The sequence below is a fragment of the Nomascus leucogenys genome, chromosome 4, assembly GCF_006542625.1.
Source record: "Nomascus leucogenys isolate Asia chromosome 4, Asia_NLE_v1, whole genome shotgun sequence".
NCBI lineage: Eukaryota > Metazoa > Chordata > Mammalia > Primates > Hylobatidae > Nomascus > Nomascus leucogenys.
The window spans coordinates 61,932,321-61,959,977 of NC_044384.1; the positions used below are offsets into that span (position 1 = coordinate 61,932,321).

Consider the following 27,657-nt stretch of genomic DNA (forward strand, 5'->3'; position numbering starts at 1 on the left):
ATAATCCATCAATTTCACTCCCAGGTACATACACAAAAGAACTGAAAACAGACATTTGTATACCAGTGTTCACGGCAGCATTATCCACAACAGCCAAAATGTGGAAACAACACAACTGTCCATCAACAGATGAATGAAGAAACAAAATGTGTTATATCCATACAATGGAATATTATTCAGTCATGAAAATAAGTGAAGTTCTGATACATGCCACAACATGGACAAACCCTGAAAACATGCTAAAGGAAATAAGCCTGACACAAAAGGACAAATATCATATGATTCCAATTATGTGAAATATCTAGAATAGGCAAATTCATAAATAAAAGGTGTATTAGAGGTTCCCAGGGACTGGGGGAAATGGAGAGTTATTGCTTAATGGTTACAGAGTTTAGAGTCATGTAAAATTTTGGAAATAGCAGTGATGGTTGTACAACATAGTAAATGGTGGTTAATACCACGAAATCATACATTCAAAAATGGCTGAATCTTACCACAATTAGAAAATTATGCAATGGGGCCAGGCACGGTGGCTCACATCTGTAATCCCAACACTTTGGGAGGCCAAGGTGGGAAGATCACTTGAGTTCCAGGAGTTCAAGACCAGCCTGGGCAATACAGTAGTGAGATCTCATCTCTATAAAAAAATCTTTAGGCCAGGAGCAGTGGCTCATGCCTGTAATCCCAGCACTTTGGGAGGCCGAGGCAGGCAGATCACGAGGTCAGGAGATGGAGGCCGTCCTAGCTAACACAGTGAAATCCCGTCTCTACTAAAAATACAAAAAAAATTAGCCCGGCGTGGTAGCAGGCACCTGTAGTCCCAGCTACTGGGGAGGCTGAGGCAGAAGAATGGCGTGAACCTGGAAGGCAGAGCTTGCAGTGAGCCGAGATAGCACCACTGCACTCCAGCCAGTGAGACCTGTCTCAAAAAAAAAAAAAAAAAATTTTTTTAAATATTAGCCAGGTGTGGTGGTGTACATCTGCAGTACTCAGAGTCTGAGGTGGGAGGATGGCTTGAGCTCAGGAGGTTGAGTGTGCAGTAAGCCATGATTGCACCACTGCGCTCCAGCCTGGGAAACAGAGCGAGACCCTGATGGAGGAAGAAAAAAGAAAGAAGAAAGGAAGAAGGAAGAAAGAAGAAAGGAGAAAGGAAGAAAGAAGAAAGAAGGAAGAAAGAAGAAAAATAGGAATAAAATTATGCAATAAAACTCTAATTGAAATGTAGAGCAATGTCAATACAGTCCATAGTTTAAAATGAGAATATATTCGTTCTTGGCTATAAATATCATCTTCTATTCCTATACTGTTACAAACTTCTTAGGTTATTTGAGCAACTCACTGAATATCATTAACCCTCAATTTCCTCACCCAAAAAGTGAATTTCTAGATAATTTCTATGTATCCTTCTAGATAAAACAATCTGACACTTCGAAAACTATGGCTTTCTGAGCGTTCAACTCCACTAAGTAGAAAGCAAAGTATTTCCCACAACTTAGTTTTTACCACGAGCTTGGTGATTCCACAGCAGTAACTTCAACAAAAAATTACGTGTAACTTTCATTTTATGTATACCTACACACAACAGAGAGCTTCTTCTTTCAGTCAAAAATTACATTGGACCACAACAAATCCACTTCTGATCTCAAAGCAAATTCCTAATCTTAGCTTCTAAACATCTAGAAGTAACCCTGGAGAATATATATAGCCCATGAGTAGTTGGTGCCATTCTCATTTCTGAGAACCCAACTAAGCTTTGCAATATACCCTCTTTACAGAAAACACGCAAACCAGCAACATACATGTATACCCACACAACCATACACAGATTTGTGCTCTGAGGATCCGATGGAACCCCTCTATGGTTAGTCTGCAGACCCCAAGTAAAGAACCCCCGGTTCTAAACCACACTGCTATTTGAAAGATGAGAGCATACAGGTATTGAAAAAGTCAATTACTTCCCAGCCAAAATAGTTAAAACATGCTCAATCTAGCCTTACGTCACACAGTAACAGCCCTTAAAATGAAGTCGTACAGACTGTACATCAATGTACGCCTATCATTCAAGAACTTTCCCAGTGCCTATATCTCAGGTACCAATACTGCCATTAGTCCTGGGTCCTGCACTTTAGAAGGCTCTGTGTATCACAAACCCAAAATACAAAGGCAGTAAGTGTTTTTCTTCTTCATTTCAGACCCTCTAGGAAAGTTTTTTGAAGACAATTTAGCTAAAGGAACAGGTGGTTATCACAAGCCAAGCTGCCCCAGACCTGTGCCCTGCAGGTCAGTGTAGATCTGTGCAGCAGACCTATGCTCAGGCTCCCTAGGGCAGCTGGCAAAGGACAAGACTTCTGCAGGGCCACTGGTGGCCATGGAGGCCAGGCCATGGGGGTGGTGACTGGATTTATAGCTTTAAAAATTTTTTTGATGATATATCATAGTTGGGGAGGACATGTAATAATATTTTATACATGTATACAATGTGTAATGCTCAAATCAGGGTAAATGGGATATCCATCCCCTCGAACATTTATCTTTTCTTTGGATTTACAGCTTTTAATAGTTTAGATATAGGTTTTCTCAGCATATTGACATTTTTGGTCAGATAATTCTTTGCTTGGGAGGTGAGGAGTGTAGCAGCCCTGGCCTCCAACCACCAGATGCCAGTAGCACCCTCCCCAGTTGTGACAGCCAAAAAAATGTCTCCGGTTATTTCTGAATGTCCCCGGCTGGCGGGGGGATGGTGTGTGGGCAAAATTGTCTGCAGCTGAGAACCACTGGTTTAAACAGATGGTATATGGCCCTGTATTGATAAGCCTGTTCTGACTGGTCCCCACAAACATGTTAGGGGTGGGCCAGCAAGCACATGACTTGGCTGAATTTAGACAGGGAGTTTTACACCACAGCTCTCCCACTTGCCACGGACCTCCAGGATAGAACCTTCTTCAGTTTCAGGTCAGCCTAAGCTTCACAGGCCCCCTTCATATAGCAGGGTTCAGAGCACCTGTCAGGTAGGACTGCTGTGAGGATCCCATGAGGTGGTGCCTGGAAACTACCAGATGCTTAATAAATGCTAGTTTCCTTTTTTCTTTTCATTAAAAAAGAACAATGAACTGAATAGTTGCAAGACCTATTCCACAGTAAGTGCTTAGCAGATGACTGTTAGGATAGGATTCCAGCCATCAAGGAGCTATTTAATAATGAGGGACACTGGAAAGGAAAACAAATGACTTTCTAAATCTAAATGCTTCAATCATCAGCTCTTTGCATATTTTAACTTCCCAAACCATTTCCCTATGCCTTAAGACTCATCCAACTGAACGCTACTCTTCAGCCTATTTGTCCCCAGTGCTTTCTCTTCTTCCAAGTTTTGGTGTAAAACGTCTAGTCACATCTACACTTTAGTATGAATATTGTCTTTTAAATCAATCACCTCTGAAGGCTACAATAAATTAATTCCACTGATACACCACTGTGTAACATGACATGAGGGCTCCCCTTTCTTCCTGTAAGAACTATCTTTAAATTTAATTTAGGTGCTACACAGGATAAAAATGAGTGTCAATACCACATAGTCACAGAACTCTTATACTCCAAAAGTAAATATGATTCATCTGACGTGCATGGTTCATCAGATGTTGCTTTGAATGGCTTCTGGCTATTTCCAAAAACCTAATCTACCTTGAAGGGTAAAGATTTTCCACCACTGGGGATAAAAGGATACACTGTGAGACTCCGAAAGCAATTTAAAAAGGAAGGGGTGTTTCAAAATGTTTTCCAGAATGACAGCACAGATGAAATGTATACGCTGTCCCTAAAGTGCAAAGTACATTTCATTGTGTAAGTTTCTGGTCATGTTCCTTCACAGTCACATTTTTTAAGCAGGGTACCAGGCTTCCTTATTATATGTGTATAATGGAGGGCAAAACTGAAGAATTAGAGGTAATTAGCTCTATGGACAAACTTAAGACTTATTAATAAAATGTTACGGCCGGGCACAGTGGCTCACGCCTATAATTCCAGCACTTTGGGAGGCCGAGGCGGGCGGATCATGCGGTCAGGAGATCGAGACCATCTTGGCCAACATGGTGAAACCCCGTCTCTACTAACAATACAAAAAATTAGCTGAGCATGGTGGTGCATGCCTGTGATCCCAGCTACTCGGGAGGCTGAGGCAGGAGAATGGCTTGAACTCAGGAGTCGGAGGTTGCAGTGAGCCGAGATCGCACCACTGCAGTCCAGCCTGGCGACAGTGCAAGACTCCATCCCAAAAATAAAAGTGTTACATTGGTTCTTTTATGATGCCCATCAATTACATTATCCAACATCTCCATTTCAACAGGCATGGTGACGCTGCAGAAAAGATATGACTACATGCTTACCTCCAAGGATAATATCTTTTTTTTTTTTTTTTTTTTTTGAGACAGAGTCTCGCTCTGTCACCCAGGCTGGAGTGCAGTGGCGCCATCTCAGCTCACTGCAAGCTCTGGCTCCCGGGTTCATGCCATTCTCCAGCCTCAGCTGGGACTACAGGTGCCCACCATCATGCCCGGCTAATTTTTTGTACTTTTAGTAGAGATGGGGTTTCACCATGTTAGCCAGGATGGTCTCGATCTCCTGACGTCATGATCCACCCACCTCGGCCTTCCAAAGTGCTGGGATTACAGGCGTGAGCCACCACGCCCGACCAATATCTTTATCTATCTACTGAATATCATATATATCCCAGAAGAACAGACCCACATCCCACCCTCTCCAAACAAAGCATCATTTGGTTCTACAAAGGCCTTGCCAATGGCACCAAGTTTGCTATACTTGCTAATGGTAAACTTCTGTGTAAGAGGTGCCAGAATCAACACATCATAAATATGTACATTTCATTTTTGGAGGCTTGTATTTTTCTTTTTTCGAGACGGAGTCTCACTCCCTCACCCAGGCTGGAGTGCGGTGGCACGATCTCGGCTCACTGCAACCTCCACCTCCTGGATTCAAGCAATTCTGCTTCAACCTGACGAGTAGCTAGGATTACAGGCGCCCACCCCCACACCTGGCTAATTTTTGTATTTTTAGTAGAAACGGGATTTTGCCATGTTGGCTAGGCTGGTCTCAAACTCCTGACCTCAGGTGATCCGCCAGCCTTGGCCTCCCAAAGTACTGGGATTAGAGGCTTGAGCCACTGTATCTGGCCTCATTTTTTTTTTTTTTTTTTTTTTTTTTAGTAGAGATGGGGTTTTACTCTGTTGTCCAGGCTGGTCTTGAACTCCTGACCTCATGTGATCCACCCACGTCAGCCTCCCAAAGTGCTGGGATTACAAGCATGAGCCACTGCACCCGGCAGAGGCTTATATTTTTCTAAACATAACAAATTCAAAGGAACATTAATGAAGTCAAAGCTATAGCACTCACTTTCAAGACATCATCAGAGTACCAGGCCACTATGCCTATAACTCTGCTGTGTGCCACAATTCTGATCAAAAGGTGACTTCTGCTGCATAAACAATTCACCAACCTTACATATGGCATCAATCATTGTTTAATGACTCCTGTGGGGGGAAAGCAGGCTCTTCCGTAATTACTAGAAGCAGTATAACTCAAAAAGAAACAAACAAAAATCATCAATTCATCAGCTTACTTAGCTGATGTCACAGAAGTAGCAGGAGGATTCCTTACCCCCCATGCCACAGACTTAGCTTTTCAAACACCTCCAATTTCTTGCCTTTAGCTCTCAAGGATGCAGTTCCCCAGCTTCCCAGAGGGAAGTCTGCTAGATCGGTAAGCATGAATTCACTACTTCCCTACTCTTTCCTTTGGAAGTACCTGAAGTGTCTCCTTGTCTCAGTTAAACAGAACATGGTGACCGTGAGGCAGAGCTCCCAGTGCCAAGCAGCTCCAGGCACCCTGTGCCTGTGTTCTGCAGAGGAGTCTTTCCCAGTGTCAATCAAAACACAGATCAAGTTTCATGTCCTGCTTTATTAAATTCTGCATGGTGCCCACTGGGACCACAACGGAATCTTCAGAAATGTAAGGAGAGGGAGCTCCCTTTCCTGGCTCTGGGAGGACACTTGGGTAAAGGGAAAGGCTGTGGCCATACCAACAGCACTGCTGCAATCAATGCCAACAATCACTCAGATTTAGGCTATTTTTAAGTAGTTTTGCAAAACAAATGCCAAGTAAGGCTGCACCAGTAGTGTTATCACAGGCTGACTTGCATACTAAGCTACTTCAACAAGAGAGAAGGACTTCCAAGAGCAACAGCGAGTCAGTGAAACAGCACTTGAAAGTCAGAAAACAAGGCCTATTTCACTCACTGATCTGTTCAACAGCAGTGTCTATGCTATTCTGAGAGCTGGGGATCAAGCAGTGAACTTGGCTGACAAGGTACCTGCCCTTGTAGTGGTTATATTCTAATGGGGGGAGAAAGACAACAACAACAACATATGTTAGGCTGGGACAACTATTAATAAAGGAAATAAAAGAGGGTGCTGCTGCCTGAAGAGAGGGAGGAAGAGCCACTTTAAGGAAAGAAAAGGGTTGTAGAGCCCAAAACAGGAAAATACATGACACATTTTTTTTTTTTAAGCAACAAAGCTCCAAGAAAGCTCATATCTGAAAAAAGAAGTAGAGTATAACATGGAGGGACAGAGCATGAGAACCTGGCTAACATGTTCACATAACTATGCCAGGATATAGATAGGGTTTACTTTCTCATAAGGCACTGCTGCTGTTCTTTCTTTAGTCATTTTGCCAACCTTCAAATGACTTTAGAAACAAAGCAAGAGTGAAAATGAGACAACTCAGATACTGTCACTAAACATTCAAGAACATGCAGAAATTTCAGCAGTCACAAGTCTGAACAAAAATCTCCAGTTGTAATCTAAAAATTACTTCCTAAGAGTTTCTTTCTGATCATTAGTGAAGATAGATGTAACTAAAAGCACCTTTAAAAATATTGCTGTAACCAGACATCCTGTTAAACCCAGAGGATGTCACATGTGTTATCCCCACTCTCAAAACCCACTGTTTGGGTTGAACTATATCCTCCAAAAAAGAAACGCTGAAGTCCTAACCTCTAGTAGCTCAGAATGTGACCTTATTTGGAAAGGGGATCTTTACAGAGGTATTCAAGTTAAAACGAGGTCATCAGGGCTGGCCCTAATCCAGTAGGACTGATGTCCTTATAAAAAGAGGAAATCTGGTCCAGGCGCTGTGGCTCACGCCTGTAATCCCAGCACTTTGGGAGGCCAAGGCGGGCAGATCACGAGGTCAAGAGATCGAGACCATCCTGGCTAACACGGTGAAACCCCGTCACTACTAAAAATACAATAAAAAAAACTAACCAGGCGTGGTGGCGGGCGCCTGTAGTCCCAGCTACTCGAGAGCCTAAGGCAGGAGAACAGCGTGAGCCCAGGAGGCGGAGCTTGCAGTGAGCCGAGATCGCGCCACTGCACTCCAGCCTGGGTGACAGAGCGAAACTCCATCTCAAAAAAAAAAAAAAAAAAAAGAGGAAATCTGGACAGAGAGACAGACATGCACACAGAACAACGCCATGTGAATATAAAGGCAGAGGTTGGGGTGATGCATCTGCAAGCCAAGGAACGCCAAAGGCTGCCAGCAACCCACCAGCAGCTAGGAGAGGACGCTAATAAAAATAAGCATCCAAGAATGAGAAAGCACTCTTGGAAATTAACACACAATTGTAATATTAAGACATTCTATAGAAGAGTTGGAGAATAAATACCAGCCTGGGAAACACAGCAAGACCCTGTCTCTACAAAAATTAAAAAATAGCCAGGCCCAGTGGGTCTCACCTGTAATCCCAGCACTTCAGGAGGCTGAGGTGGGAGGATCGCTTAAGGCTGGAAGTTCAAGACCAACTTGGGCAACATTAGTGAGACCCTATCTCTGTTCTGTTTTTTTTTCTTTTAAAAAGAAGAAGAGGAGGAGGAGGAAGAGGAGAAGGAGGAAGAGGCGGAAGAAGGGAAGGAGGAGGAAGAAGGGAAGGAGGAAGAAGACGGGGAGGAGGAGGAAGAGGAGGAGGAGAAGGAGAAAATGTAGAAAGCAAATCTCCCAGTAAATCCAACAAGGATAAAGGAATGGGCAAAAGGAGGAAAAAGATGATATCAGAGTATCAATCCAAAATGGACCCAATATCTGACTTGTAGACTTTTTAAAGTACAGAAACAGGAGGAAAAAAAAAGGTAGGGGAAGGCAGGGGTTGGATATTATCAAATAAATCATACAAGAAATTTCCTGGCGTCAGAAACATGATTTTCCAAATTGAAAGTTCCCACCAGGTGCCCAGCTCAAAGGATGAAGAAATATCTGCACTGTTGTGGACTCCACCTAAGGCAGTCACGACAGAAACGTGCTAATAGACAACGTTAAAGGCTACGCAAATGATTCCAAAATCACCATATGGGCACAACTACACAAAGCAGGATACACACCATGCCCTCCATCAGATGTACGGCACCTAGTGCCAGTCACTTCCCCAACATCATGAGTGTACACAGCTACAGATGATTCTACCTGTGGGGAGATGCCTCACCAGGACTGATAAATACCCACTACAGTCTCTGGGTGTTTTTATGCCCTCTGGCCTGTGGAGACTCTGGTGACATACCTGCCTGCTAGCTAGGTCTAAGTAACGAAACAAAGCCAGGGGTGAGGATTCACTGTGAAGCCAGGTAAAGTGGGTACTTTCCGGGTTCCCTCCTAAGAGACTGTGTCTCATCCAAAAACTGAGATGGCAAATCCCAAACCAAGGTGCTTCATCAAGAGATGGTAATGAGATACTTTAAAAAGAGACAAAGAAAGGTGCTAAAAAAAAAAATGGGTGGCGGGGAAAGGACAGGATAAGGGGGAAAAAGAGGGGGGAGAGGGAGGGAGAGAGAGAGAGAAATTAAAAAGCCTTGAGACTTCTCAAAAAAGGTAACTTCTCAAAAGTAACAATTCTAAAGGAAAACTATTTCCATTCTAGCATTCTATAGCTAGCCTATCAGTTGGGTAGGAGGCTCAAATAAAGACATTTTCAGACATGTAAGCTCTCAAAGAATTTCCTCCCTGTAAACCCTTTCTCAAAAAGCTGCTGGAGGATGTGCTCCATCAAAATGAGGAGGCATGCCAAGAGAGAAGACAATGCGTAATCCAGGACTCAGAATCCAACATAGGAAATTACTGGGATTCAGGGTGAGTGAGGTGTTGACTGCAGAGTCCTGTAGTCCTATCAGAAACTGGGGGCCTGAATTTGTGACTGGTACTAAGAAATGTAAACCAACAAAATAATTGTTGACTCTAGAGAAAAGAAAAATGTGAACTGGCAAAGAAATAAAATCACTGCACATGCTTAGCTGTAAGCAATATTTAGCCATGAAAATATAAACAATGAATATTAAGAAAATTAGAAAACGGTATTGAGAGCTTAGTATAAAGAAATGTGCGTGTGAGAGGAGGGTTATGTAAGAGATGAACCTTCATCTTGCAGCGTAGGAAATCAATAGAGAAGGTCTAAAATGAAAAAAACAAGCTACAGTAGTGTATGCACACAAGCATGGAATCAAATCCCACAAACACAGAAAAGAAATGAAAGGGGCTTTTGCTAGAAAGCAGTAATCAGCTGTGAGAAAGAGAACTGGGGTTTTTCATTATAAACCTCACAGTACTATGTACTTAAATGTTTAAATTACATATAAAAATAATATACTTAAGATTTTAAAAGATAAATAGAACTATTATGTGATATAGCCTAATGAATAAGAATCATATTTACAGAAACGAAAACTACTTAAGGGAAGGAAAATATGAACACCAAGCAAATATAAGCATTGTAAGGCTTTTTTCGTTTTACTTTTAATTAGGAAAAGTTCCTTTCCAACTCTCAGGATCAGCACCTATGGTCCATCTGACCTGACCTCATCTTACTAATGAGACCTGTAGGTATGTCTCATTAGTAAGACAAAACAAACAAACCAGGAAATTTAAATACAACAAAGTAATCTAGTTAATTCACTTGAGACAGGGAGATGTCCTAAAACAAAAGTCCTATTTCTTGACTGTCATGAAGATACCACACTTAGCAGGGAAGGTCCATTTCCATTTGATGGCAAGGATAGCACTGAAAGATTCAGCCAGCATTTAAAAGGATGACCTTCAAAAGATTAAACAAAAAAAAAAAAATAGCCACCGTAACAATATAGGTATACCAGTACCTACGTTTTTCAATTGGCAGAGAATAACATTTCAGGTAGTTTTATAAGCTAAGAAAATTGGTGTCCATTCTAATGAAAATCAATTATTCAAGCTTACAGAAAAATGTTAGAGGCCTTATGAACTAATCAGCAAACTTTTTTATTTTAGTTAAATGCTCACCTGCAATATACTAGGTATAGACAACTGTGCTTTCTAGACATCCCATTCTAAACACAAAGATAAGGTCCCTCCTACAGGCCCACACATTAACAAAATTCATGCAGCCATAGATGAAATGATGGCAAAAATCTTAAGGATTTACATTTATAAACACATGTTGTGCATAAGATTTGTATACAAGTTTTCTAACTTTGGCACTATGAGAATATAGAAATTTCTTCCTTTCTGGGTCAAGAAAGAAATTCTAAGCAAACACATGAAACAATGTTTTTCTTTGAGATAAAAATAAGCTTTCAACTAAACATTAAATTCTCACATTAAAAATATAAGCCCAGAGCTAACTCCAAGACAGTTCCTCAGACTTTCCCACAATTGCTCAAGCAGTATTCCCTTCTAAGTCTCTCCCTGTCCCTGATTCATAAAACTCTGCTTTACGCAGAAGCAGACCTACTTGATTCCTCTATGACACTATCAGCTACTTCGGGATAAGAGGAATGTTCGTTCATTCACCTTCGCCCTTTGTCCTATGACTCTCTCAACACTGGCTTCTCTGGCCTAATAAGACCTAGAGGTGGATGCGGGCTCCAGTTTAACATATGACCTCATTTAATCCTCAGAACCAGCCCGTCAAGTAGGTATTGTTATCTCCCTATTACAAAAGAGACAACTGAGTAAATGATACATCAAAAGTATATTCATGAATTTGGGAATTCCCAAAGGTCTATGAGTATTATTTCTATTTAATGAAAGGTTCTTTGAGCTGATGTATCATTCATTTACTCAATTACACTAAGGAAAACACCACTAAAACTCTGTTAGCGGGGAGCTTATCTGCAGATGTAGTTACCAAGTGAGTCAAATGATACAGTGAAGAAAGCACTAGTTCAAAAGACAGATCTGCTCAAAAAGAATTCAGATACTCAACTGTATTAGGGGTTTCCACTGGCTACCAACAATGTGATGGGACCTGGATTTCTGAACTGTTGCAGGAAGTCAGGGACCCTGAACGGAGAGACCAGCTGGAGCCGCGGCAAAAGAAATTAAATTGTGAAGATTTCATGGACATTTATCAGTTCCCAAAATTAATACTTTTATAACTTCTTACGCCTGTCTTTACTGCAGTCTCTGAACATAAATTGTGAAGATTTCATGGGCATTTATCACTTCCCTAATAATACTCATAATGTCTTATGTCTGTTTTTACTTTCATCTCTTAATCACGCTATCTTTGTAAGCTGAGAATGTATGTCACCTCAGGACCACTATTGTACAAACTGTAAAACGTTGTGTTTGAACAATATGTAATCACTGTAGCCTGAAAAGAAAAGAATAACGGCGATTTTCAGGGAACAACAGAAGATAACCATAAGGTCTGACTGCCTGAGGGGTCGGACAGAATAGAGCCATATTTTTCTTCTTGCAGAGAGCCTATAAACGAACGTGTAAGTAGGAGAGATATCACTGAATTATTTTCCCAGTAGGGAATATTAATAATTGATACTGTGTGGAAAGAATGCATTCCTAGGGGGAGGTCTATTAATGGCCACTCTGGAAGTGTCTGTCTTACGCGGTTGAGATAAGGACTGAAATACGCCCTGGTCTCCTGCAGTACCCTCAGGCTTACTAGGATTGGGAAATTCCAGCCTGGTAAATTCTAGTCAGCCTGGTTCTCTGCTCTCGAACCCTGTTTCCTGTTAAGATGTTTATCAAGACAATATGTGCACAGCGGGACAAAGACCCTCATCAGTAATTCTAATTTTGCCTTGGCCTTGTGATCTTATTGCCCTTTGAAGCATGGGATCCTTGTGACCTACTCCCTGTTCATACACCCCCTCCTCTTTTAAAATCCCTAATAAAAACTGCTGGTTTTGTGGCTCGGGGTCATTACGGTCCTACCAATATGTGATGTCACCCCCGGTGGCCCAGCTGTGAAATTCCTCTCTTTGTACTCTTTCTCTTTATTTCTCAGACCAGCTGTCACTTAGGGAAAATAGAGAGAACCTACGTTAAAATATTGGGGGCTGGTTCCCCCGATACTGAACAGAGTAAAAGACAGGAAGCTCTATTCAACTCTGAAACTGTTTAACTTAATGATCCTTCTACACACAGCCCAGCGCCACGTAACCCAGGAGTCACAGTGTACACTTACTCAAATCAGGAACTGTCAAAATTACGAGGGAAAATCCTTGAAGAAGGCACCATGTTGGATACTGACATACTATGTCTCGCATAGTCCCACTGAGCCCATTTCCTCCTCCCCAACACCTTTAGTCACCTTCCTATCAGGATAAGCCCGAGAACAATATTTAGCTTGTTTTAGGGATCATGCTGTATGAGAAATACAGCTTAGACATTCGATCCAGTCTCAGCCCAGTGATATGCTCATGCTGTGAAACACAGGCCAAAGAACATCAGGTTCACCTTGTCCAACTCATTCCAAAGTGCACCAAGTAGGCGTGGTAGGGCCACATCACCTCCCCGTCTTCCTGGCTGGTATTTCTCTCCTTGACACAATTGCCTTTCAAAACATAAATAACCCAGAGAAACCCACAGCTCCTATAAAGTAGGTGCTATCTCTCTGTTACCAATTTATAGATGCTGACATCTATAAAGAAAAGCTTCGGCCGGGTGCAGTGGCTCATACCTGTAATCCCAGCACTTTGGGAGGCCGAGGCCGGTGGATCACTTCAGGTCAGGAGTTTGAGACCAGCCTGGCCAACATGGTGAAACCTCATCTCTACTAAAAATACAAAAATTGGCAGGGTTTGGTGGCAGGTGCCTGTAATCCCAGCTACTAGGGAAGCCGAGGCAGAAGAACCATTTAAACCCAGGAGGCAGAGGCTGCAGTGAGCCAAGATCGCACATCACTGCACTCCTGCCTGGGTGACAGAGGAAGACTCCGTCTCAAAAAAAAAAAAAAGAAGAAGAAGAAAAGAAAAGCATCTCAGCAGGGCACAGTGGCTCATGCCTCTAACCCCTCAGCACTTTGGGAGGCTGAGGTGGGAGGATCGCTTGAGCCCAAGAGTTCCAGATCTTCCTCAGCTGATATAGCAAGACCCTTATATCTATTAAAACTAAAATTAGCCAGGGATGGTGGCACATGCCTGTGGTCCCAGCTACTCAGGAGGCACAGGCAGGAGGATTGCTTGATCCCAGCAGGTCCAGGCTGCAGTGAGCTGAGATCGTGCCACTGTACTCCAGCCTGGACAACAGAGCAAGACCCTATCTTAAACACACACACACACACACACACACACACACACACACACACACACACAGCACTTATCCAGTTCTACCTAATAAACACACACACACACACACATACACACAGCTTATCCAGTTCTACCTAATAAAAGTAACAACAGCCAGGTGTGGTGGCCCAACCCAGCAATCCCAGCACTTTGGGAGGTAGAAACGGGAAGACTGCTTGGGCCCAGAAGTTTGAGACCAACCTGGGCAACACAGAGAGACCTCATCTCTATAAATAACAATTAACAACAATAATCATAATAAAGCAAAAACAAAACGCTAAAATTGATTTAGGGATGATAAAGCAATGCACAGGAACTGTCAAGAGTCCTTGGGCAGCAGGCCAGCATAGGAACAAGGCAATATGGGGAGGCAGGTCATCGCTGCCACATCGCTGTGGCCTCTGGCAAATCTCTTTCAGCTTCAGGGTTCTCACCTAGAAAGCAGCATTATTATCTGTATGTTCTACAGTTGTTGTGACTCTTAAGAGAGATACTTTATGTAAAAAACTTAGCAAAATGCCTAAAGAAGTTGTTCAATAAGGTAACTGTAATAATGATAATCTTTTACAAATATTAAACACCTCCTCGAAATACCTAGTGTTCCTAAGTAGAAGGCATCAGCACCACTTTACAACAGACTAAGAATGTCAGTGGATAGACCAGATATTAAAGACCCCAAAATGTCAAATTTCTATATTTCAAATAATGCTACCTAGATAAGTTATTTTTAACAGCTAAGCCAGTTAGAAAATCCTGCAACAGAAGATCAGTCCTTTCTTATAAAGCATTTGTTGACCGGGCACAGTGGCTCACACCTGTAATCCCAGGACAGCTGGCACATCACCTGAGCTCAAGAGCTCGAGACCAGCCTGGGCAACATAGGGAAGCCTGCTCTCTACAAAAAAATACAAAAATTAGCCAAGCATGGGCCGGGCGCAGTGGCTCACGCCTGTAATCCCAGCACTTTGGGAGGCCGAAGCAGGCAGATCACAAGATCAGGAGATCGAGACCATCCTGGCTAACATGGTGAAACCCTGTCTCTACTAAAAATACAAAAAATTAGCCAGGCATGGTGGCCGGCGCCTATAGTCCCAGCTACTCGGGAGGCTGAGGCAGGAGAATGGCATGAACCCGAAGGCAGAGCTTGCAGTGAGCCAAGATCACGCCACCACACTCCAGCCTGGGCGACAGAGCGAGACTCCGTCTCAAAAAAAAAAGAAAAAAGGTAGCCAAGCATGGTGGCGCAGGGCCTGTAGTCCCAGCTACTGGGGAGGCTGAGGTAGGAGGATTGCTTGGGCTGGGGAGGTCAAGGCTGCAGGGAGCAGTGATAGCCCCACTGCACTCCAGCCTGAGTGACAGAGTGAGACCTTGTCTCTTTAAAAAAAAAAAAGAAAAGAAAAGCATTTGTTTAACATTTTAAATAATAAAAACAGAAAGCTTTCTCTCTCTCTCTTAAGTAGTATTTCTCTAAGTCACTCTTATTCTCAAATAGCTTATATGTAAATTGACATTACGGCTATAATGTCAAATAGGTACCTATTATATCTATGTTTTGTTTTTTTTTGGTTTTTTTTTTGAGACGGAGTCTTGCTCTGTTGCCCAGGCTGGAGTGCAGTGGTGCTATCTTGGCTCACTGCAAGCTTCGCCTCCTGGGTTCATGCCATTCTCCTGCCTCAGCCTCCCAAGTAGCTGGGACTACAGGTGCCCGCCACCACACCTGGCTAATTTTTTGTATTTTTAGTAGAAACGGGGTTTCACCGTGTTAGCCAGGATGGTCTCGATCTCCTGACCTCGTGATCTGCCTGCCTTGGCCTCCCAAAGTGCTGGGATTACAGGCGTGAGCCACGACACCCATCCAGGTACCTATTATTAATTTTAAAAAATACCGTTAAAAGAGTTTAAAGAAATGTAATATGTGGACAGACGTCTCGGAGTGTTTACAAAGAAAAAAATAACACAGCCTCCTAAAACAAACAAAAGATATATCCCCTATGATGCTTCAACTAAGCCCAAACCTTCCTTAACTTATGTTGGCTCATAAGAAAAGCACATTGTTTTACAAAGACCACAAGTTTATAGACTCAACTGTCAGGAAAAATATCCATAACAATTCAAGCAGCTCCAAATCAGAGCTTCTAATTCATATTAACGATCTGATGGTTTTGCCGGCACATACCGGAGAGCAATTCAAAATCATATAATCAAATGATCAGATGACCTTATATTGAATAAATTATTTCCAAATACTTTTTAAGAGCTGTTTGCATTCTGGACACCTCCCTTTCAGAATAAGTTTAAAGACATGTCTCCAGTGCAGCTGGACATATCTATCTTGCCAGGAGCCATAAATGTCATATCATAATGCACTGAATAGATGAGGACGATCTTGGTCAGCATATAATTCTACTGTTTAGTCAGGGGTATATAAAAAGTCTTCTAGGCGAACTGCAATCCCACACTAACCAATGAACTTTTTGTTTATAATTATGATTCCTTTTATAAAAAAGAGACCATCTTATTTTAAATTTAAAAACGGATGCTTAGGCTGGGCACAGTGGCTCACGGATGTAATCCCAGCATTTTCGGAGGCCAAGGTGGGTGGATCACTTGAGTCCAGGAGTTCGAGACCAGCCTGGGCAACATGATGATCCCTTGTCCTACAGAAAAGTACAAAAATTTGCTGGGCACGGTGGCGCTTGCCTGTGGTCCCAGCTACTTGGGAGTCCGAGGTGGGAGGATCGCTTGAGCCCTAGAAGCGGAGGTTGCAGTGAGCCGAGATTGCACCACTGCACTCCAGCCTGGGTGACCAAGTGAGACCTTGTCTCAAATAAAATAGAAGTTTAAATCAATATTCTAAGGTCATTTATCCCTTTCATTTTATTTCAGAAACAGGTAAATGCAGAAATTCAATCTGTCACTAACAAAGTTACTTTATACCATATATCTATTTTTTGGGCAGTAAAATTACCAGTTCCAACTTTAAAGTTTATGAAGGATGCTTTCCCCATCTTTAGCTCCTCCCTTCACCTAATACAGCTTAGTCATAACCACCAAAGCCAAATAATTTTTAAACCTAGATCCTTCCTTCCTTCCCTCCTTCCCACTTACTCATGTATTTATTTATTTAGACTCAGGGTTCTACTGTGTCATCCAGCAGTGGCATGAAAATGGCTCACTGCAGCCTCAACTCCTTGGCTGAAGCCATCCTCTGACCTTAGCCTCTTGAGCAGCTGGGATCACACAGGGGCCCGCACTACCATAGCTGGTTTTTTTTTTTTTTTTGGAGAGACAGGGTCTTGCCGTGCTGTCCAGGCTGGTCTCGAACTCCAGGGCTCAGGCCTCATACCCACTTTAAAATCAACAGATCAGTCCGGGTGCGGTGGCTCACACCTGTAATCCCAGCACTTTAGGAGGCCAAAGCAGGAGGATCACTTGACCCCAGGAGTCTCAGACCAGCCTGGGCAACATAGGGAGACTTCTCTCTTTCAAAAGAATTGTTTCAGCCGGGAACGGTATTGTTTCGGCCGGGCACGGTGGCTCACGCCTGTAATCCCAGCACTTTGGGAGGCCGAGGCGGGCGGATCACGAGGTCAGGAGATCAACACTATCCTGGCTAACACAGTGAAACCCCGTCTCTCCTAAAAATACGAAAAATTAGCCAGGTGTGGTGGCATGTGCCTGCAGTCCCAGCTACTCAGGAGGCTGAGGCAGGAGAATCGCTTGAACCTGGGAGGCAGAGGTTGCAGTGAGCCAAGATCGTGCCACTGCACTCCAGCCTGGGTGACAAACAAACAAAAAAACACTAGTAAAATTCTAAATTCAAAGATTATAAAAATACGTACCATTTTTTGTTTGTTTGTTTTTTGAGACGGAGTCTCGCTCTGTCACCCAGGCTGGAGTGCAGTGACACAATCTCGGCTCACTGCACCTTCTGCCTCCCAGGTTCAAATGATTCTCCTGCCTCAGCCTCTAGAATAGCTGGGTCTACAGGCACACATAACGACACCTGGCTAATTCTTTTGTATTTTTAGTAGAGACCGGGTTTCAGCACGTTGGCCAGGCTGGTCTTGAATTCCTGACCTCAGGTGATCCGCCCGCCTCGGCCTCCCAAAGTGCTGGGATTACAGGCGTGAACCACCGCGCCCAGCCTTCTTCCTCATTTCTTGTTAACAATTTTAACATAAACTGACAAACCTGATCACTGAAATACAACATTCAAAGGCTTTAGCAGAAAAATATTGAATTGCAGTCAGCGAATCAAATTAGTAAAAATGTTTTATCATCATTTTAATCCTGAAAGTGACATTGAGTTTTATCTTGTACTAAAACACAGTTTACCTCCTAACAGATTTTTTTTTCTTTTCCTTCCTTTCTGACTGAGAAGTTGAGCAGAGACAGATGCCCAACCCCAGCTTCCACCAGCTTCCTGCTGAAAATCAAGAGCAAGGCAGCCCACCAAGTGGCCCCGGCAGGATTCTGGACATTTCCCCACTACACGAGTTGCCACTGACTCTGCTTCATTTGGACCTCAGGATGAGCAACTCCTTCACACTTGTCTTGAAACACACATGTAATAAGCATTTAGTGTTAGTAATAGTGTGTTACTAAAATGAAGACTCAAGCTGACAGCAGGTGAGGTGGATTCCAAAAATCACAGTTAATTACCAAAGCCGCTAAGCCAAGTTATTCAAATGTCTTACTACCAAGATTTAGCCATAAAACTTACTGCTCCAGGCTATAATACCTTCAAACTCTTCAAGTTTTAAAGATACATTATATATAGGATTCTGCCAACTAGAGGCTCTTGTCTACCAACTTGTGGGTTGTTTCATCATGAAGGAGGCAAATGGTAGGTCACAAGACTCTGGGTCTCATTGAGAAGTATAAAAACTTACTAAGCGGTGAAGGGTATTGGAGAGAGAAAAACAGGATTTTAAAATGAAGATTCCAGACCACTGCTTACCAATCTGGCACGGCAAGTCGGGCAAATACACACTCAATGACAGTCACTGGGGTCAGAGTAAAATGAAATGGATTTAAGTTAAAGATGGAAAGACTTAAATCAGGCTTAAAGAAAAACCTCTTGATTTAAATTGCTAAGCACCTGTGGGAGATAACCAACTCTACCTCTTACTACTAATCTATCAACTAACAAGACAAAGCCTCCAGCTAAGCGTTCCTGTGCCGATATCTATTAGGAAATATGTACCCAAGGCACAGAAAAATAGCTGACGCAAAGAACCAAGCCATAATGTAATATTAATAAAGTAAACATCTGACCCTTTACCACCTCTAACACGTGGCACCACCAGGAATATTCATCCATGCCTCACCATTCAGGGAAGGTAAGTGAGCTCACTCAGGAAGTGCCACCGGTTTCCAGGTCACTGGTAAGGACAAACTGCCGGCTGCGTCTACCTTCATTCAACAGACCTCGACCGAATCGCATCCCAAAGCCGGCTATGTGCTTGGAACTTACTGAGCAGCTATGGAATTTGGCTTTCAGGAACTCTGGGTCCAGTCCTTAAAACCAAAAGTGCAATACAGGGCGATGGGAACCTCTATTGCTACGTTATCCTAGCAATAAAGGAGACAAAGCCCCAGCTGACTCTATTATTTGCTTAACAGTGCTTTACTATAGTGTTCAAGGGTTTTCAAACACTTCATTTCCAGCTTCTCTTAAGCATAATGCGTCCCTATTGACTCTCAACTGTGCCATCAAACGTTAAAACAGAACCTGTCGTTTCATTTCTAGCTTTCTACGGCCACCTCTATCAAAAGTTGGGCATGGAGATACTTCAGTCTGGCCGGGGCGGTTGCTCACACGCCTGTAATCCCAACACTTTGGGAGGCCGAGGGGGGCGGATCACCTGAGGTCGGCAGTTGGAGACCAGCCTGGCCAACATGGTGAAACCCCCGGTCTCTAATAAAAATACAAAAATTAGCTGGGTGTGGTGGCTCATGCCTGTAAACCCAGCTACTCGGGAGGCTGAGGCACAAGAATCGCTTTAACAGAGGAGGCGGAGATTGCAGTGATAGGAGATCGCGCAACCACACTCCAGCCTGAGCGACAGAGCGAGACTCTGTCTCGAAATGAAAGAGATACTTCAGTCTGACATACCACAATCAACTACAATTTAATTGGAGGGAAGAGCCGATGTTGGACGGCTATCACACGTGGCTTCATACTGTTCTTTTTCTTCTCTGGCTGGGCACGGCCTGAGGATGACTGTCCTCCAACAACTGAGGATGCTGCAGGAGGACCAGGCCAGCACCTGTCTCCGTCCCCTGCACTGTGTGGCCAGCTCTGCCGCTTCTCCCCTGCTTCAGCATCACCTGCTACACTTCTTCTCAATCTTAAGCCACTAACAACGATCAACACCAGACCGTTAAAACATAAACCAGTATGGACCACTAAATAATTCGTAAATATTTCAAAATGTATTTCAAAACCGACTTTGTATTGTCAAAACACTATAATCTAGCCAGGCCAATTTTAATAAACAGTAACACCCAGCATCACTACTGGGCAAAGAACTTCAACAAGGCCTACCTTGACACCAAGTCTAGAGCCTCGTTTTCAATTAAAAAAAACAATGGGTAAGCCCCGAATGCGCATTAAAAATTAGTTTGGCCATTTGCTAAGTAGTCCTTCAAAGCATTTCCAAGTATTCAGAGTTCCAGTACTTTTCTGAAAGGAAGGGTGATCTTTCTGGTACTGGTTTGCATAATTATGCCTAAAAAATGTCACCTTGAATTTTCAATGAAAAGAGTCTTAAAATGTTCAGGCGAGTGGAGAAAATGGTGATCCGCTGGCGTTAGAAGTTGACAGAGAGGCTCTCAGTACAAACTATCTGAACATGTTCCTTACAAATTAAGATCTGCACCGGGGGCTGGGGGCTTCGAGAAAACTAACCACATTTGAACCCGGTCCACACAGCTTGAAGGCGAAGGTGCTGGGCAAAGCGCAGCGGGTAAGAAACACCAGCAACTCGGCGGCCCCCGCCTCGCCGCGGATCACGTGCCTGGCGCCCCCTCCCGCAGGGCCGCGGGCGGGATGGAGAGGCGGCCTCCCGCGCGCCTTCCGCACTCCCCTCCGCGCCCCAAACCCAGGGGTCGGGGTGGTCTCGGGTAACCATCCCCAGGGCGGCGGCGGGGGAACTGCGCGGGTTTAGAGTCCTCAGCAGCCACCACTGACGCCCCACCGCCCCCGGCTCCCCGCGCACCCCGCCGGTCCGTCCTGCGGCGGCAGCGGTAGGGGCCGCGTCTACGTGGCGCGGTCGCGGCGAGTCGGGGACTGGGACGCGGGGACCGGGAAGCGGGGACCGGGGCGCGAGGAGAGGACGGCTCAGCCCGCGCCGCCCCGGAGGGTCCCGGCCTCCAGCAGGACAGCCCCGGGCCCGAGCCGCCCCGGAGGGTCCGGACCTCCGGCAGGACAGCCCCGGGCCCGCGCCGAGGGAAGCCCCCAGGCGCAGACACTCGCCGCCAGCCCCGGAGGGACGCCTGCGAGGAGCCCGGCCCGCGCCCACTTACCTACGGCGGCTCCGCTCCCTGCCAGCGGGCGGCTGAGGACAGGCGGCGGCTGGACTGCGATGGCTAGGACCCGCTGGGGAGGGAAGCCGAGGGGGCGGGGTCGGTCGGGGGCGCGCACGGGGTCGGAGCGCCAGCAGCCGCCGCTGCCTCGGAAGCCGCCTGGGCCGCAGCTGAGTCGGGCGGCCCTCATGAATGGGACGCGGCGGCTGCGGCGGCCGAGCCGGCAGCGGGCGGGCGGGCAGCGCGCAGGCCCCGCCCCAGCCACGTGACGCGCGCTCCCGGCCGCGCGCCGCACCCCCGCCGCCGAGCTGCAGGCGTGCGGCTTCTCACCGCTCGCAGTCCCTGGGCTGCGGGCCTGGGCCCCTGGCCGAGTGAGGGCGGGGCCTCGATTTTCTACTGCCTCGGGCGACAGGAGACTTACTTTTTTTAAAAAAAAGTTTCTTCCGGTCCCCATGGCAACCCTGCGGCGGGTCACGTGGGACTGAGAGCCCAATTGCCAAAAAGGAATATTAAAGCGCAAAGAAAGTCTAGGGAATGAATGTTTTATAATCCCGTTTTGATCACTAGTAGCACATCTCCTTTGCTTGCTTACATCTCCACCAAAAAATAAAATAAAATCCTATTACACAACTCATTTTTAAAAATATGCCGGGGTTCTTTTGTTGTTTTTTGTTTATTCTTTTTATCGAGGCAGGGTCTCGCTGTGTTACCCGGGCTGGTCTCCAACTCCTGGGCTCAAGCATCCTCCCACCTTGGCCTCCCGAAGTACTGGAATTACAGGCATGAGCCACCGTCCCCAGCATTAAAATATACTTTTTAAGAAATGGGTGGCCTGTAATCCTAGCACTTTGGAAAGCCGAGGCGGGCGGATCACTTGAGGTCAGGAGTTCGAGACCAGCCTGGCCAACATGGAGAAACCCCCGTCTAAACTAAAAATACAAAAAACCAGCCGGGCGTGGTGGCGAGTGCCTGTAATCCCAGCTTCTCAGGAGGCTGAGGCAGGAGAATCAGTTGAACCCGGGAGGCCGAGATTGCAGTGAGCCGAGATCGCGCCATTGCACTCCAGCCTGGCGACAGAGAGACTCCGTCTCAGAAAGAAAAGAAATGGGGCCGGGCGCGGTGGCTCACGCCAGTAATCCCAGCACTTTGGGAGGCCAAGGCGGGTCGATGGCCTGAGGTCAGGAGTTGGAGACCAGCCTGGCCAACATGGCAAAACCCCGCCTCTACTAAAAATACAAAAATTAGCCGGGCGTGTTGGCGCGCCTGTAATCCCAGCTACCTGGGAGGCAGAGGCTGTAGAATCACTTGAATCCGGGGGTCGGAGGTTGCAGTGAGCCGAGATCGCGCCACTTCACTCCAGCCTGGGAGCGAAACTGTCTCAAAAAAAAAAAACAAAAAACAAAAAAAGCTGGATTCCTGGTGCTATATACTATTGGTGCACACTGGTTTTTAATTTGCAGCCTATTCTATTACTATTCTATGATTGAAAGTAATGAACAGAAGCCTATGTTACTTCTATATAAATGCCAGGTAATTTATGAGGTGCATCTTGTGTGTGCTCATTTATACAGTTCTGAGGGTACTGAAATAGGCATTTGCATACACAAAGCTGTTTCGTGAAGGATCCAGCTGCAACCCAGTTTCTTCCCACCAGTGCCTGGTGTAGCTGGGCAGTGCTTGGATCCAGGGAGCAGGCGACCACTTCCTCACTTAAGTTCCTTCTGCTTTTCTCTGAAACTCGATAAAGTTTTATCCCATCTGTAATCAAGGCCCTACAGAAACATAGGTAGTTTCACTGGCACAAGCCCACTAGGAATTTTCCTCATTTCACTGCTTCTCACTTGGCTTCACAAGTAAAATAAAAATTTCAGAGGACTCAAATATCCCCCTCCATATTCAATGGATTTTATAAATATGGAGAAGAAAAATTAAAGCTAGAGAAAGAATTTAATCCTCAGTTTCTACGTCAATAAAAGATAGTGTCTTTCTTACAGAATTGTTTTGTGGATTCCCCGTGATAACCTATAAAGTGCCTACTTTAGTGTCTGCAACCTGGAACAGGCTGTTAAGAGTTTATTTTCTTTCCTTTCTTCCATTTTTCCCACTTAGACTTTTCCTGTTTCTCTCAGGCTATTTTCTCTATCTCTGCCTTGGGAGGGAAATATTCTGCCAAGCTCCCTTCCTTTCATCATTCAGGAAGCCCTAGAGCTCCCCTCCCTTCCTCCAAACAACCTCGTGTTCGAGACCTCACTCAGAACGATTGGTTCATATTGCTAATATTTTCCTCATTTTCTCGTGTCCACCAGCTTACACCACCACTTAAGCAAAGTGGTGACTCACTGAATGTTTGTTGCACGATAAATCCCTTCACCTCCTGCCCTAGGAAGTGTGGAGGGGCCACCCCAGGTCCACCTACTCCACTGGAGTGTCAGAGGAAGAAAGCGCTTCCTTCGACTGGCCTCTGACCCACCATCTTCCAGCTCCAAAGTGAGGAACCTCACTCCACTAATTGTCCCCTCTTCCTCAATTCTGGCTTCATTCCTGCGCTTGAAAAAGAAGCTTTTGTGGCCCCTCGGTTCCCCCTCAGGCTGTTGACTTATCACACAGCTTCTCTTCCCACCCAAGCTACCTGAAAGAGTTTCAGGTTTTCTCCCATCTTCACAGGGTTTCTCCTCCTCTAACCCTGAAACTGCTCAGGCTAAAGTCACTGATGACCTTCTGGTTGCCGAATAAAACAGACCCCTTTCATGTCCCATGCCTCATGATCTCTGCAGGGCAAGATGCTGTTGATCATTATTTCCTTCTTGAAACTCTCTCCTCCCCTCATTAGTGGGAACTCCTCTGAATTCTACATGCCTGTGCTCAGTGGCTTTCAATGTCTCAACCAGCAAGGTCCACAGTGATGTCAGATTCAAACCCATTATTTGTGCTTTTTCAAACCTGCTCCTCCTGAATCTCCTATCCTGGCTGATGGCACTGTCATCTGTTTAGACATACTTGCCAGAAACCTAGGAGGGAGTCTCATTTCCCTCTACTCTCATGCTGCCTCCATCATTCCTCCTCATTATTCCTCCTCATCATTCCTACTCTTGCTAAGGGAAGTCTTACTACTCCTGCTCTAGCTCTCTGCAGAGCTACTCTATTGGCCACTTTGAGGGCTCTCCTCTGCTGCACCACTCACCCCTGCTTGTGATTAGGCCCTCGCCATTTCTTTTGTGGTCCATTGTAGGAATATGCCAGCTGGTCTCCCTACCCTCTAGTCCTGCCCAATTCTAAGCATCCTCTACTCTGAATTGCAGACCTGGCCATGGCACAGGTGGTTGGCAACCCATTGTCTTGACGAAGCAAGTCAAGTTCCCTAGCGTGGCATCCAGTGTGCTCCTTTTCTCTCTAATTTTCTCTCCTGCTCCTTCTAGTCTGTATGCTTCAGCCATTCCATCATCCCTTTTGCAACAGGATTTTTTTTTTTTTTTTTTTTGGAGACAGGGTCTCACTCTGTTGTTCAGGCCAGAGTGAAGTGGTGTGATCACGGTTCACTGCAACCTCAAACTCCTGGGCTCAATCGAGCCTCCTACCTTAGCCATCCGAAGTACTGGAATTACAGGCTTGAGCCACGGTAGCTGGCAAGAATAATTTTTCATATATTAACTTCTGTGTTTTCCCTTAGAGTTCTCTCTTTCTTCTTCTACTTATAAGAATGCACCCAGGCATTCTGCTTGTCTCAGGAGGTTCTTGGCAGAGTGGAAAGCAGAAGTTGTCTGCAAGACATTTCCTTCCTGTCTTTTATTTCCAAAACTCTATGCTCAGTGAGGAACCTATCTCAGTCAAGGGGGAGAGGGCCAGGGAGAAGACATATCTTTGAGAGAATCTGGAAAGCAGAGAAGGATTTTCTCTAGAATAAGAATCAAGTATCTCCAACCTGGAGTTGGAAGGAGGTGGTCCTACGCCCTCCTGTCTGGCAGCTCCCAGGGGAGGTGATTCAACCTTAGAAAAATAGCTTTGTTATTCCCAGCTTCCGCATCTCTTTCTCTGTGAGGACAGAGAATAGCCAGCATTTTCTGTACCATCATTGTGTGCCCCGCTCTTCTAGTAATTCAACTTCTATAATTAACACCAGTTTACAGATGAAGGAACTACGGCACAGAGATGTTGAGTGTCTTGCCTCAGATCTCATAACTCGTCAGCAGTGTTGCTAGAATTTGCCTCCAGCCCTCCTTGACTCCTAAACCTGTATTTTTTTCTTCTCTTTCTAAAACAGTTATTATTTAGCCATCAAATGAATGAACCAAAACTATTTTTTTTAATTTATTTTTAGTAGAGATGGGGTTTTGCCATGTTGCCCAGGCTGGTCTCGAAATCCTGGCCTCAAGTGATCCGCCCACCTCGGCCCCCCAAAGTGCTGGGATTACAGGCATGAGCCACCAGGCCCGGCACAAACCTGTATTTTTAACTACCTCCCACCACCTTCCCTCAATTGCCCTACTGCCCTACCCCAGTCGATGTATTTTTTCTTATGCCTCTAGTCCACCTTGTACAGATCACAATTATATTACTTATTATATACATAGTAGGTGCTCAATAAATATGTGATGAAAAATAAGTGAAGATTTCTATTTCATCTAATATGCTCAGCTGGGTGTCTAGACCAACTTTCTCCCACTGAAAACAGAAACAAAAATACTGGGCAAAATAATAAAAATATATTCTGGAGGCCGGGCGCAGTGGCTCACGCCTGTGATCCCAGCACTTTGGGAGGCCGAGGCGGGCGGATTACGAGGTCAGGAGATCGAGACCACCCTGGCTAACACGGTGAAACCCCGTCTCTACTAAAAATACAAAAAATTAGCCGGGCGTGATGGCAGGCGCCTGTAATCCCATCTACTCGGGAGGCTGAGGCAGGAGAATGGCGTGAACCCAGGAGGCGGAGCTTGCAGTGAGCCGAGATCGCGCCACTGCACTCCAGCGTGGGTGACAGAGCGAGACTCCGTCTCAAAAAAAAAATATATATATATAATATATATATAAATAAATATATAAATATATATATAAATAAATATATATATATATATATTCTGGAAGGCATCTATAAACTGGCAAGAAATTAAGAAATTGCCCCAGGACAGGGTGAAGGTCAGAACCCAGAGAGGTAAGCCGAGCCGAAAGTCAGCATATGCCTGGAGGATTTTTGCTGAATCTATTGAGTTTGAATGCTGATTTTTGAAGCCTTGGGAGTTTTGTGCAGCAGAAGTAAAGGTTAGTATGTACTTTAAGTAGGGAGATTAATAGAAGACCCAATAAATATAGAATTGCAAAAGCAAAATAGTAGAATAAGAAAAAAAATTACTTCTCAAGGCGACCCAGAAACCTCACTAAAGCTGGTCACATATGAACATATAAAACACATATAGGCCGGGTGCAGTGGCTCACACCTGTAATCCCAGCACTTTGGGAGGCCGAGACAGGCAGATCACTTGAGGTCAGAAGTTCGAGGCTAGCCTGGCCAACGTGGTGAAACCCGTCTCTACTAAAAACACAAAAATTAGCCAAGTGTGGTGGTGCACGACTATAGTTCCAGCTACTCAGGAGGCTGAGGCAGGAGAATCACTTAAACCCAGGATACAGAGGCAGTGAGCCAAGATTGGGCCACTGCACTCCAGCCTGAGCAACAGAGCTAGACTTCATCTCAAAAAATAAAATAAATAAATAAATAAAATAAAGCAAGTCTTAACAAATCTGAAAACTTTGAATGCATTGCCCAGACACAGTGGCTCACAGCTGTAATCCCAGCACTTCAGGAAACCAAGTCGGGAAGATAGCTTGAGCTTGGGAGGATCGCTTGAGCTCAGGAGTTTGAGACCAGCCTGGGCAACATAGAGAGACCTCACCTCTACTAAAAATGTAATAAATTAGGTGGCTGTGGTAGCGTGTGCCTGTAGTCCCAGCTACTGGGGAAGCTGAGGTGGGAGGATTGATTGAGCCTAAGAGGTCAAGGTCGCAGTGAGCCCAGATTGTGCCACTGCACTCCAGCCTGGGCAATAGAGCACGACACTGTCTCAAGAAGAATGAAAGAGAGAAAAGAAAGAAAGGAAAATGTTTATCATACAGACTATATCCTCTGACCACAATGCAATTAAGCCAAGAATCGGCCGGGCGCAGTGGCTCACGCCTGTAATCCCAGCACTTTGGGAGGCCGAGGCGGGCAGATCACGAGGTCAGGAGATCGAGACCATCCTGGCTAACACGGTGAAACCTCGTCTCTACTAAAAAAAAAAAAAAAAAAAAAAAAAAAAAAATTAGCCGGGCGTGGTGGCGGGCGCCTGTAGTCCCAGGTACTCAGGAGGCTGAGGCAGGAGAATGGCGTGAACCCAGGAGGCAGAGCTTGCAGTGAGCACCACCGCACTTCAGCCTGGGCAACAGAGTGAGACTCCATCTCAAAAAAAAAAAAAAAAAATGACAAGAATCAATTTTTTTAAGAAGTAACCAGAAAAACCTATTTGTTTGGAAATTC

The 27,657-nt window shown here is 44.9% G+C and overlaps 1 protein-coding gene across 1 annotated transcript in view; it reads right to left on the reverse strand.

Annotated features, from left to right (window-relative positions):
- Positions 1 to 21,377, reverse strand: part of LPIN2 (lipin 2) — a 103,215-nt gene extending 81,838 nt beyond the window's left edge. The window contains exon 1 of the mRNA XM_030810689.1: positions 21,150 to 21,377. The gene's annotated coding sequence lies outside the window, so the exon portion shown is untranslated. The remainder of the gene's footprint in view (positions 1 to 21,149) is intronic.
- Positions 21,378 to 27,657: the final 6,280 nt, after the last annotated feature.